The sequence below is a fragment of the Onychostruthus taczanowskii genome, unplaced genomic scaffold (assembly GCF_017590055.1).
Source record: "Onychostruthus taczanowskii isolate IOZ18803 unplaced genomic scaffold, ASM1759005v1 scaffold61, whole genome shotgun sequence".
Lineage (NCBI taxonomy): Eukaryota > Metazoa > Chordata > Aves > Passeriformes > Passeridae > Onychostruthus > Onychostruthus taczanowskii.
In genome coordinates, this window is record NW_024503790.1 from 3,164,027 (window position 1) to 3,178,169 (window position 14,143).

The window sequence follows — 14,143 nt, forward strand, 5'->3', positions numbered from 1 at the left end:
CATCTCATGGGGAGAGGCTGCTGCCATTGCAACCTCCACTCTCCTCACTGCAAGTTGGGATTATTGGCACAGCAACTGAAGGAATCACAGGCTATATGTTTGAAATTTGTCTGATCTTTGAACTTAGCAGGGATGAAATAAAGACTTCAGTTAAGTCTTCTTATCCATGTAGTAGGAGGTATAAATCACAAGGAAATGTAAATAGGCTGCAAGTTTTTTGTATCTAGAATTAAATGTCATTTCCATTTAAGATGTAAGTGAACTTCCTTCATATCTACAATATTTAAGAAGTTAAAAGTGGAAAGTCACAGACTTAGCAATTTTATCCAGAGTTGCAGTTAACACAATGGCTAATCCCATCAAGGGGGCATTAATTGGTGTCTAGATGCTCCTTCTCATAGCAGCAGTAGGCCATAAAACTTAATCCTTACCTCCTCTTTCCAGCATGTAGCCTCTGTGTTCATCAATAAAAGTAATGTCATTCATTAAGTATGGGAGTAATTACCTGTGGCTCCAACAAACAGGACTGAACAAGCCATGCCAGTGCCAAGTTGGCTTTTGTGCCGTTGCTCAGAACTGCCAGGGGCTGCCAAGGAAAGCCCTTCTGCAAGATCAGGATAAATGCTGATGGCTGCAACACAAGCTGCAGACCACTACACAGCTGCTGGGCATCTCCTTGGTGTGGGCTGGGATACCCAGCAACAAGTCCAACCCCAAAAGCAGCTCCTTGGGGCAATTTAAGGAGTGATCAGGATGCTGGTGCCACAAAACCACATTGTGAAGATATTCTGTTTGCATGGTTTTGGTACAGAAGTGAATCCCTAGAACATCTGGGGCTCTGCTGATGGAGGCAGGACCCCATCATCCTCCCAGCAGTGATGTCCCTGCAGCACCATGCAGTCAGGTGCCAAGCACAGCAGCTTCAGCTGAGAGTGATGGGGAGGCAGAGCCTTGCCCATGCCCCCGTGGGGTCCCTGTCCCCGTGGTGTCCCTGTCAGGCTGCAGAGGCAGCTCCAGGCACCTCAGTATAACAACAACTCCCCCCAGCACCACTCCTTCTGTGCTAACACCTGTACTCACTAATGGGTCAGAAATTGATGTCTTTGCTCTGTGTCCTTGCTCTTGAAACAACCACAAAACAGGTAACTGCTGCCAGCACTAATAAGAGTGATACAATTGATCTGATTCTCAGTAGCCACTTACTCTGCTGCCATTTAAGTGCATTGCAGCTGGCCCCTAAGTGTGAACTCCACAAAAGACTCACACAGCACCTCTGCCTATGATGGCTACTCAGCCTGATGAATTCCATTTTTATAATTTTCTTTCTAGAGCCAATTTAAAAAAATTTAAAAACAGGTTAAAAATTAAGTAGATATGTTATTTATACAACCAGGAGGGTGAGCTCTGCTCTCCCAGTGACATAGTGGGTCAGAACTCAGTTCAGCACCTTGTCTGGACTTCCCTAGGCAGGAAAATACTTCTGGAAACAGCACTATCCCAAAGCTGTGTATTTAGTTCAAGCAGTTAACAACAGTTTTCCCCACATTTTACTCAGCAACATTATAATTCACGTGTTGATCACTCTGAACTCTGTAACAGACTTGAAAAAGAAATTAGAAACAATCTTTATGAACTCCTCAGCACACCGAGCAATTGAAGCCTCCCCGTAAAGACGTAGGACCAAAGACAGAATATTTAAATTGTCATTAAGTGGAATGCACATGAAATGCTAAAAAGTCTTTCTGCAAATTATTTCTTGATATAATGTCATGCTGTAGAACTAAATCTTAGTACAAGGTATGAAAAAAGCCAGTTAAATCAACTTTGTTCATTTAAATATAATTTTAAAAGAACTGGCATTCATCTCTTTATTGCTCAAGGATTTTTATCAATTTCTTTAGCCCTCATTTATTTCTTTTCCCTACTCCCATGGGGCTACCATTTGATTTATTGGGAATTAATTCTTACAATTCATGAATGCTTTAAACTATTTTCAGATTAATCACCATCATCTCCACTGGTGCACCTAGGAGAGCCCCGTTCCCTCCCTGTGCTCACACAGACCAAAGGGCTCCAGCCCCCGGGTGCCAGCAGCCATTCTGCCTCATCAATTGCTCCCTCCATGGACACAGATTGTTACAGTGAGGACCAAGGGCCCCAATTAACTTTTAAAAGACTTATTTGGAGATGGTCTTCTCCTGCGGGGGGTACTTCAGTTCTAAATGTGGTCGCTTCCCAGTGCAGCAGCAACACATGTGTGTGCAAACACTGCTGCATTCTTATGGGGAAGGAAGAAAATGGAAGAAAAATGCTATTTATTTAGTTAACTTACTTCCTGTTCAATTTCCCCACTTGTAACAACACCAGCTCCAGGCTAACAAGGTTTCCACAACTCTTTCAAAGTGGGGCTGTACCCTGGTTTTGTCCAAAACACCACATACCAGGGAAATTTGCCACGATGCACATGAAGCATGTCCTTGGGCTCTGGCAGGCGTCACCTCCCCAGCACTGAGGCTGGTGGGAGCCACACAGGCTTTGCTGTTAATTGGGAAAAATCTCACTGGGGATAGGAGGAGAGCAGAGGTCTGAGGAAGAAAAAGGATTCTCCCTCTGCTAAGCAGCACGCAGCTTGACTCATGACTTGAGACACTGTAAAAATCGGTAAATATTTGAAAATTGAATAATAAAAAATTAATTATAAATTTAAATTGAGAACCACTCCAAACCGTAAATGCAGTTCAACAGCTGATGAACTTCTAACACTGCAAGCAGCGAAACAGCAAAGACTGGAGGAACTGGTGATGCTGGCACGGGAGGGAGCAACTCCAGCTGTGGTCCAGCAACACATCTGTGCCCCATCAGCACAGCCAGGCCCAGCAGAAGATGGGCAGAGCACTGTGGAAAGGGCTGGAGAGGGGACACAGTGCTGCTCAACAGCCACCACCAGCTCACTCTGTCCAGGCAAAAGCATCATTTGCAATATTGCAATTCAATTAAAAATGCTGATTTGCCTTGGACTCCGTTGACTGCTGGGACTCCATAGATTCCTGATTAATAGTAACTATGTACATAAATCTGGTTTAACCTGGAAACCAGAGATACTCAAACTGTCCCAGAAGCTGGGCTTACTGGGCTGCCCCTCCTAAGCCCAGAGCCAGGACCATCAGCTCTTTGTAGGGCTGGAGCTTAGGGCTGAGCCAGGACTGACCTGTTGAGGTCAGCTTTAAGATGGGACATCACAAGCAACCCCAGCCCTGTCCAGGCAAAGTGAGCACTCCCAGGGAAGGAGGGCAGAGCTCACTGTGCATCCTCCAAATGGGTTCACAAGTGGTGGCACTGCCCAAGCCTGAGCTCCCTTCAACAAGGCACCTGCTGGAATGCCCCGCAGCAGCCTGTTCTCAGCCCTTCCTCTCTTTCAAATGAACCTCACAAATAGAATCTGTTTATTTATATCAATTTAGTCCCATCAATTAATGATGACAAGGCAATTAACTAGAATGCCAGACAGTAAAAAATAACCACATAATGCCTTCTTTAGAGGAAATCTATTATGTAATTCTAATCGGTCTTCATTAACACAAAGTATTCCAGTAAAAGGTAGTAATCTAGTTATAGTCTGTGAAATATGAAGATCCACAAAGTAATTTTTCAGAATTAAGGGTTTTTTTAGTCAATAAGAAGAAAACCTGTCTGCATTTTTTCTGCAAAAAAACTTTTTTACAAAAAACTACACAACTCCATAACATAAGGTGCTGGTGCTGAGCAGGCTGTGCAGTATCACCAAAGAGGCACCAAATTCCATTCATCACCTTCCTTCCCCTCAGTGTTTGGGGCCAGGATCAAGCTGAGAGCATGGCTGCACCCATTTTTTCCATCCTCCATCCAACACTCACTGCACAGGTGCTGGCACCAGAGAAAGGAGTCTCAAACCACCAGCTGTAGTGGCTTTCAAACACCCTGACAAGCAGGTATTGTGCTGATTATTGTTCAAATCAGTGTTCACAGCTCTGTTTAGATGATGGTGCAATACCCCACTCATCCTAGCCATGAGCTCTCCTTCACACACTGGCTCCACAACTGCCATGAGTGACAGGAGAATGGCACAGCACAACCTGACCTGGCTCATCCCTACCTGATGGACTGAGCAAGTAACTTGTGCACAGACAAAGACAACATATTTGCTTCAGTATTTCATGTGAGGCACTTCAGAATTACCAGTGTTTTAATGGTGCTAACCTAATTTATTAATTGTGTATATTAAAGATTCAATTTTTAGGGAAAAGGAGATGAAAAACATAAGCCCACAAAACAATCAGCTTCACATGGAAATACGCATTTTCTAATTTTAAGCCTTATTCTCCTTCAAACTTATTAATAAACTAGTAGTTGATAAGAGAGAATTAACCCCAAATATACAAAATCCTGCAAACAAAGAACACAGACAAATACAAAAGTAGTCAACCACTTCTCCAAAACATTCCCAAGCTGTTAAGTACTCTCGACTTAAAATTTCTAATGAAGCAGCTTAAAAATCCCAAATTCCTACAGGAATGTGTTTACAATACAAACTCAATTATTGTCTTATTCTGATGCTTATCTTTTCTTACACCCTCTCAGCTCATCCTACTTTAGAATTTAATTACATTCCAGTATTTTTAGTTGAGATGAAATTACACATTTTCAGATTAATTTAGCCTAAACCAACTCTTGTTAACAGCCAATCCTTTTTCTATCATGCCCTAATTTGTGACCCTACAAGTCAGCACGAATTGCTCTTTTAAACCTTGCATCACCCCGCCACAAAGCCACGCTCACTGTCCCCAAACCCAGCACAGCACCCAGCATCACTGGGTCAAAGTTTGCCCAATTTCCTTTGATCAAAACCCTCCTTTTCCTCTTACCTCTGTTATTTTCCGAGCTCAGCTGACAGAGAACGGCCAAGGGGTGACTGTTCCCTACGCACTGGTGCAGGGAAGGCGCGACCTTTTCTGATTAGTTAAAATCCAAGGACGATGTTCTCACAAGGACGTTTCAGCTCAGCTGCCACAGGAGAAGCACAAGATGGGAACACAGGCCTGAAGCAGGCCCAGCTTCCCCCAACCCAAATCCCAGGACATGAAGCATTCCCTGATGGACACCTGATGCTTCCCACGGAACACCCTGCCAGCACCGTGCCGGGAATCCCGGCCTCTCCCCAGGCTGCCTGAATCCAAGCACGGCCTCCACAGCTTTCCTCTCACCTCCCTCCCACCAGTAGTGATCTTATGCAACTGTCAAATCCTCAGAATGTTTGAAACCTACTTGTTCAGGCGCCAAGTGGAGACTCATCTAATCCCTGCAACGAGTCAGATGCTGCAGTTGTGCTAAGGCCATGCAAGACTTCCACTTTTCAGAACTTCGCCAAATTTTTAATATTGGCAAGAAACTGGGATTAAATGTTAGCTCCCCTATGAACTACATAATCTGAAGGAAAAAACCCAAACCCTAATAATTTGATCCTTTTCATACATTACCTGGAGTGCTCTCATGTCCCTCCTAAGTGCAGAACCCCCTCTCTAACCACTGCTCACTCTGGCACATCAACATTACAACAGTGGGAGTGTGTCCACACATCAGCTGCTTTGGTTGGTTTCCCACCTGTACATGCCTCTGTCTGTGACCAAATACTATCTCACCCAGAACTAGGGATTTTGGTAAAGGCAGGTGGGCAGAATGAAGAAAGCCATAATAAATATAACAGTCCCTCCAGATCTGGGATCTGTGCAGGATTAGAAGTGACTTTTTTATAAATTTAATGAGTTGAGGAGATGAGAGCAAGAATTAAAGAGGAAAAGAAACCAGACAAGAGCAGCAGTTAGAAAAGCCTGGGAGTAAAACCAGTGGGAGAAGAGGAGGCAGAGCAAGCACACAAAGCTGCGATTATAAAATCCTCCAAATCTTTCATATCCTAAATTTAAAGCAGAGCACAAAATACTGCCCTACTCTTGGCTAGCACTGTTCTCAAAGGCCACAGTTTACCAAAAAAAGTTTGCTGCACAATTTAGCACTGGTTGGGTCTTCTAAAGCTGTCTGGGATCACAAATGCCATTGAGCAGGGAGACAGGTCCCCACGCCACGTCACCACCAGTGTTACCATCCCTGGCCTGAGGCATCTGCCTGAATACTGTGAAGTGGAATTAAGAAGCTGAACAGTGGAAGAGCCCTTTTCCACCCTGGCATTGGGAGCTGGGACTGGGCACTACTTGGTGAACCCACTGTCACCTTACACATGGAGTATTTTCTTGGCAACTGGTCAAACAGTGTCATAATTTCTGAGCTGACAAATCCTGTTACACAGCAAAGATTTGTATCAGAGCTTTAATTTAATTACTGTAAATAAACCAAGCAACTTGGCCAAATGGTTTCATGAGGGTCAGGACCTGTAATCCTCCTGCAGTGCTGCTCTACATGACATCCCAGGTAACACACTGCTACAGCAGCCACTGCTTCCAAAGATCCAGACAAAGCCTTCAAAACAACTTGGGATTGCTGCCACAGAGACACAGCCCCGACCCTGCACCAGCCCACTTCAGCTCCTGACTGTACTGTGCTTCCAGGAGCAGCTGCACTGGTGCTCTGCAGCACTGGTGCTTCCAAAGCCCTTGCAACTGTGTGCAGGTCATGATTCCAGCCCATGCTGCACTGCCATGCTGCTGTCAATGAGCTCTGTAAGGCTGCACATAGAACTGATGGCACCCCAGAGACACAGGTCAAGCAGAGACTCTTGGACATGCTGCTGAAAGAGGTTTTGTCTCTCTTAAGGAAATGCGGAAAGGTTCCTGCAATTATCACCTGGCTGCCTTTGCTTGTAACAGTGTAAATCAACCCCTAATACTCTGTTTACTCACTGCAGCAGCGTAAGAGCAGGGGGAAACACGGGAGCCCTTTAGCCAGAGAGAATTAAATAAAATAGTGGGAACATCCCACAAATACCAAAGTCAATTAATTCATTTGTTACAGGGCAAGAGTCCTGCATAATTTGTCCTCTGAGTAGTTTATTTTACCTAATTGCTTATCCAGCAAGAAGATCTCCCCTGCATGACCCATTTGCTGTGCAAGAGGCTCGACTGATGAGAAATAAATGGTCACCTTCCAGAGGGCACGGAGTGACAGCAGGGACACTCCATATGCTGCTCTGGACCTCAGACCCACATCCAAGGACAGGAATGCACCCATAACCTGACACCTGATAAGCAGAGTGAGTGTTGGTGTCCAGGTTCTCCAGAGGAAACCAGACCACAGTTCCCCTTTCCAGGAGAAGCAGGAGAAGGGAAGGCTGCAGATAAGGCACATCCCAGATAAGGCTTCACTTCCACCCAGCTGCATTGCTGCAACTCACAGCAATGTGTTCACCCATCACTCGCCTTTTACAACAGCACTTAAGGCAACACAACAATTCCAGTTGTGAGGGTGGAGCTCTTTGTCAGCCACATCACCTCTCAGCTTGTCTACTAGAGTCAGACAGAGCAGAGGCAGAACCAAATGGCTTAATGACTCACTTGTACATCTCCTGTCTGTAAACACGGCTGGGGAATAGGTGGAGCAGAGCTGTCAGACCTGCCGCCACCCTCAGCTGGCCAAGAGATGGAACCAGGACAGATGTTATTGGTCTCATCAAAATTTTGTAAATTGAACAGTGAAATGGAACAGCCTTATTTATCTTAATTTAGTTCATGCTTGACATTTACAAAATAAATACAGGAATAATACTATGGGCACAATTCACTCTCACTGATGGCAGCAGCTCTGTCAAAGGACAGGGAGTGACACGGCTACTGTCTGCTGGAAGCAGGGCAGAGGGTGCCAGAGGATCCCCAAGGGATCCATCAGTACCTCTCAGCTCAACACCTCCCTGCAGCACAAAGTACATCCTCACTGGACAGAGACAGGCAATGCTGAAATGAGAAGGACTGCAAGATGATGCTTGGAGATTGGCTGGGCAGCGGGTTTTGAGCCACCACCAAAGAGGCAACAGGATTTCTGTCAGGAAAGCTTCCAGCTTTCACATTCCACTGGGAGGCTTCTGATGGGCTTTTACTGATGCTTCATCTCCCTCAGAATCAATAGCAAACAATAATCCCACGGCTAGGCATAAATCATGCTGCACAACTCGGCAAATCATCACGTGGGATGCCTCCGGACAAGGCCACTTCTTTATTTCGAGAAACAACACCATTAATGGTTTCTGCCTGCCAAGCAACAAGATTCCCACTCCACAGCACTGGAAATCTTCATCCTGCACTGAGCCCAGCCACTGGCTCTACTTACTGAGGAGCAAATGTGGGCAAAGCTGATCTCAGCTGGTGGGTAGCTGGTGGGTGTTGGTGCTGGGGACAAGCCAGGGAGGCAGAGGGGCTGATGCCCACCCGCCCTGAAACCAGTCCTGACACGTGCCCACCTGCCTGGGGCCACAAAGCCACTTCTTACACCAGTCCCAACACACACAGAGCGCCCAGGGCTGCAAAGAGGCTGCAAAAACCCCTTTTACCACTTGTCATCCTGGCGATGGGTGATGCCACTTCAGGTGCAGCTGCCCTGGGCAGCAGACTGCACTGTCTGTTCACGGCAAACAAAGCTGCCGCAGCACGAGTCAGAAACTGAACGCTCTCACAAACAGCAGCTCTGGAAAACCCCGGCAGCACCTTCCCTCATGTCACTTTACATCCTGTCAGTAACTTACAGGAAACAAAACGGCCCATCAGAGTTATCCAAGGGTGTGAGACTTTAGGTACATCTGTAATTAAAACACAGACACCAAAGCTGCGAAGCAGTGCCATAAAGCAGATCATTTTACAGCTGGCTGGGCTCCCTCTGATGTACTTGAGAACCATTTTTAAGTGACATAAAGTTTAACATACCGGTACATCTGCCTACCCACCAGATTCTACACGGAATTTAAAATTTAATTATATTAAAGTATTGTTACAGTGCGCATAGCAAGAACGCCAAACAAGTGTAACTTGAGGAGAATCTTTGCCAGATTGTTGTGAATCTGTGTTTTCAGGACTAGGAAGAAAATGAAGAAAAATTCAAACCTGAACACCTGTATCAGTGCTCTCAGCTTCATTACTGTTCACCCACCAACTGCTCCAGGTTTGGGCTGAGCAGAGTCACACACTTGTCCAGTGTTTCACTACAATGTCAATGCACACCTACAGCACCTGTGCCTGCCAAGCAATTACTCCTCACACCACAGCAAAAGCAAAGCCTGCTCACTGCCTACACACACTTATTCAGCATCAAAAGGAAAACCTCAATGTCTGCAGGCAGCTCCTCATCTTCCAACAACCACAACACAAACCAATCTGTCCTCTCCAGGCTGAGCAGCAGATCCTCTGCGATGCTTCCAGCTGCTCTGCATACACAGGCACAAACATCCTCCCCCCAATTCCATGTTACCAGCACAGGCTGGCTAACATTCCAATGGGCAACTTGAATAACACTGTTCCTGTCATTTAAGACATTGTCCCCATCAGGAAATCAAAGCCCAGTCCCTGCCAGCCCATGGTGCCTTGCTTCAGCCCTGCACTCCAACCTCAGGGCCAGGTTTCCTGGATGCAAAAATCCTTGTCAATAAATAAAGAACCCAAATAAATAGTTTATTTTTCATCAGTTGCTATTTGCAGCCATTAAGATGCAACAAGCAGTTGCTGGATGGTGTTTTTGACGCAGAGAATGTATTGGAAGAAACAAGAGAATATCATTAAGGGTCAATTAGGAGCAACTTAAAGGTTATTTTTGCATATCTTACTTCCTGGACAAAAGAAGGTTCTTCAGTGCCATATGAGAATATAAATTAAGTTGCAAAAATCTTTAAAATGCGACAAAGACTCGTTTTGTTGCCATTTAGAAGAGCCTGAAGAACAAACAGCAGGTCTTCTGCCACTCAGCAGCCTGCACATATGACACAGGAATGGCAGGTCCAAGGTGGCTCCACAACAGCCATCAAGCCCTGTCCTTCACAGCCCCTTTGATAGGAAGCACAGAACACTGGACAATATGGAATTGTCTGCCAGGTCTAGGTGTGACCATCAGAAGCCCAGCCCAACACCTCTTCCAGCACACTTTTTCATCTGTTCTACCCAGGACAAGGGCAGCTCCTCACTGATCTGCCTTGCAGTCTGGGAACCCCAGTCACAGGCCCAGTACAGGGGGCTCACACACACTGAGCAGCCTCCTCATCCCTAAGATCCTCCCACAGGGGATCAAGAACAGTCAGAGCCTGGCAAATATTGAATGTCAGTGTTGTCCAAGGCCACGTTGTCTTCCTTGGCCATACCCATTGACAGAAAAACCTACCAAGACTTGCTGCAGGCAGACGGGTTTGCTGAATGATTTCACTGCTTTGTTATCAGATAATTGCTTTTGTGACTATTCCATGTTTTCCAGAGTTCTGTTCTCCTCCAAGGGTCAATGCTGCAGGACTCTTATGAGTCCACATGAAGAGGGGAAGGAGCCTTTGCACCCCAGCCCTGTGTGCCTGCAAAGCCAGGCAGTGGGGCAGGTGTTTGTGTGCGTGGACCAGCTGTGGAACCATCTCTGGCACGGATCCCTCTGCTGTGTGGGAAAGCCCAAGCCTGGTGCCCATGCACAGGGGCTGCAGAGCCATTGGTGGGCTGGAAGAGCCAACCTTCAGCCTCTGTGCCAGGTGAATCCACAACAGAAACACAGACCTCTAGCCTTGACTGTCCAAGTTGGCCAGTGACATCTTCTGCTGTGACACAGCTCTTCTGAGCTGCCAGATGAATACAGAGGGAAACCAGCTCTCCCAGAGGACCAGCACACACCAGGCTGGATTTGTCATGGGAAGAATTTGGAAGGAGTACTTGAAGACCATTGCCTGAGTCAGGTCAGGCATCTGGATGGCTCCCAGCAACTCTGCCCTTAGGTCACTTTACAATCAACATGGTGAGCTGTTAAAAGAATTCATTATTGGTGTCTCAACACCCCTGGACCATAGCAGCTAAAAATCCATACGAACGAAGGGCTCTTAAAACCATCTGTGCACTGTTTATTCTCTGCAGGGACAATAAAGAGAAGGAAATACTGAAAGCAGTGAGAAGAAAGTGTTGAGAGTCATGAAATCTATAAAGTGTAAAGAGAGATGTGCCACATTTAGCAGGGATTATGTCAAGCAGCATCCTGAGCCAGGAGTGCTGACAGCACACACAAGCTGCCTTAGACAGAGGAAAATAGGTTGGATGTGACCCCAAACATGCCAGAGCTCCCAGCAGCACAGGCAGAAAACCCAAATTTCAGCACTGCCCACGGGCAAGGTTAATGGTCCTGCATCCTATGGAGAGTACAAGCCATATGAGAGAGCAGGACCTTTAAAACGTGCCTTGAAAGTCTAAACAAGGTCTTGAGAGGACTTTTCTTTGCAATAAGCACAAGGGGAGAGGACAGAACTTTTGCCACTAATCACAGCTCTGGGCAGTTGCTTTTCCACAACCTCCAGCTCCCATGAGCTTCTCCTCCATGGGGAGCCTCTGTCTCATTTCCCAGCAGCCAGGACATCCTGGCAGCAGCATCCACCCATGCAGTGGGACAGCTTTCACACAGAGCACACTGGAAAGAAGGCTCTCAAGGTAGTGGCCTAACATAGTGAATTAATTCCAAAGCACAATTGTTTTCAATCTTCATTTAAACCCAACCTTACCTAATCTCACTTTAATGACATAGGAAATGGAAATTCCCTTAATCATGTAAGTTATGAATATTTATTACCCTATTTTTTACCTGAAAATTGAGTAATTCAATTAATTTTACTATTAATTATTTAATACAGAATTAATATACTGCAAGGTCCTAACTTTTCTTTACAATGCCGCTGATATCCCAGATAGGGGATGTTCCTCATGCTGGACTGAGGGACAGGTAAGGCACAGGGTGTGCTTCCTGGGCAGGAGGTGGAGAGACTCCAGGGACTGCACCCATCCTGCTCTCACCATGGAGTAGGGCTGTCCCCCCAGCAATCCCCCTGTGTGGGCACCTGGACAGGAGGTGGAGAGACTCCAGGGACTGTACCCATCCTGCTCTCACCATGGAGTAGGGCTGGTCCCCCCAGCACTCCCCCTGTGTCCTTTCCAAGACATGAAGCAGGAAGGGGCAGAAATGCACCTGAGCTACATTCCCAGCTGGAAAACTGACCTTGCAGCTTCTGGGCACAGCCAAGGCTTTTCCATTGCCTGGGGCCCACTTGTGAAATAGTGAAGTCACCTCGGATCGCTCAAGAATATTTTTAAAATACTGTACAAATGCTAATGGCAGAAGGCACCTGGAAACAGGGAAGCAAAGTATCTTCCTCCAGCAGAATACTCCTGGACTCAGAAAATTGACTTTGTCATTGAAATTCCAGAGTAAATAACAATTAAGTTCTACTTGATATATAAATGTCAAGTAATTTTTTTTTTTTTTGTCATCGTGATTTGCATTTAAACTTGGAAATGTCAGACACTTGGCCCTGCTGCATTAGCAGAACGCTTCCCCGCCCCGCTGCCGGAACACCCGCTGCGGATTACCCGGCACATCATCAAGTAACCAAACACCATTCCAAGGGAGCCTCAAGGTCGAGGCTTGCGAGGTGTACTCGCTAATTTATGTTGATCAACTGGAGCGCTCAAAGGACTGTTGTAATAATGCTCCAGCACATTTATATCTGTGTATTCAATCAATTGGAGTCGCTCAATGAGAAGTTTCAGAAAAAAGTAATTTTAGGGACCTTTTGCAAAGGTTTGTCATAGTTCCTTCAATGGCAAGAGGGCCTCCCCTCCATGTCCATGACTAAAGCAATACCCATCCATGCTGTTAACATGGGAAACTCTGTTTGGGAAAGAGCTTAAAACATTCAGAACTGCAAGCCTGGCTCCAAACCAGCTCATCCCTCATTGCCACGCTCTGTCTTAGCTCAGTGACCTGTGAGGCATCACAGCCCAGCCTGGCCTGACCCTCTGCAGCAGTTCCTTCACCGGTGGCTGAGCTGGACAGCACCAAAACCCCATCACCAATATCAACCCTCTGCCCACAGCTGCAGCAGCAGCAGCTCCCACAGGCAGCGTCCAGCTGCACCTGGGGCCCCATGGCATCCATCCAGCAGTGACTCCTCACAGCACACTATACATCATCGGATTAGGAAACTCTCTGTGTGTCAGTGGTGCAATTAATTTTTATTAATTTTGTGAGATGAAATTAGTAGCACCCACAGCAGCAAACAAAGAACGGGGAGTGTTCCAGTTCAGTGCCAAATCGATGTCATTAATTCTATAACACTGGGAGCCCTGATTGTAGCAACTCAGCATTTAACTCTTCCAATTAATTTTTGTATTAAAAAAAAAAAAGCTAGAAAACTAACTGAACAATTTCAGAAGGACCTTGAACTCATGTCACAACTTTCCTTCTCCTGGGACATTCTTTCTTCCAAGTGTAAACACACAAGGGGAAGGTAAGGAATTGTTCATCAGAAAATTGTTTTCATGCATTGCCTTTAGCAAACCAAGCTCTTAAAATCAGAAGATGCTGTTACAAAAACATTTATAATCTCCAATTTTTAATGACACTATGCAGAGCCAGACTAGTTAATGTGTTTTCTGACCCCTTAAAAGGCTTCTCTGGCAAAGGCTCAGTCAGAAATTGTTTTGAATTAATTCTGAAACTGAGATTACCAACCCAGAAAAAACTATTGCTAATATTAACTGAATTACCTGCTGTTCTGCAGCCAAGGAGAGCCTCACAGCTGCTACCAGCAGGAAAGATCCATTCAGGGCCCTTCCACTACCATGGCAGCTCCAGGTCTTGGAGAACCACTGAGAAAACAATGGAGTTTCCCACACCTCCTCCCCAGGTGCTACACATTTTAATACAACAAGCAAATGCATTACTTACCAATGTAGCAAAAATATAGAGTCTTGGAGGCAGAAAGCCCACAAAAAAGTAAAACAACACAGCTCTTTTGTTCCCATATTTCATGGAAAGCAGGTCCTCTGTGCGCCCCACCTGCAGCTGCACTGCAGAGGTGCAGAGAAGGCCTCCACGTCCATCCTCTCTTCAGCTGGGTGCTGTGGAACACCTGGAATCAATCTGTGCTATTCGTTAGGGTGGCACTGCT

General features: G+C 46.0%; 1 protein-coding gene across 3 annotated transcripts in view; it reads right to left on the minus strand.

Moving 5' to 3' along the window:
- Positions 1–14,143, minus strand: part of CAMTA1 (calmodulin binding transcription activator 1) — a 239,247-nt gene that overhangs the window by 161,515 nt on the left and 63,589 nt on the right. The window lies entirely within an intron of this gene.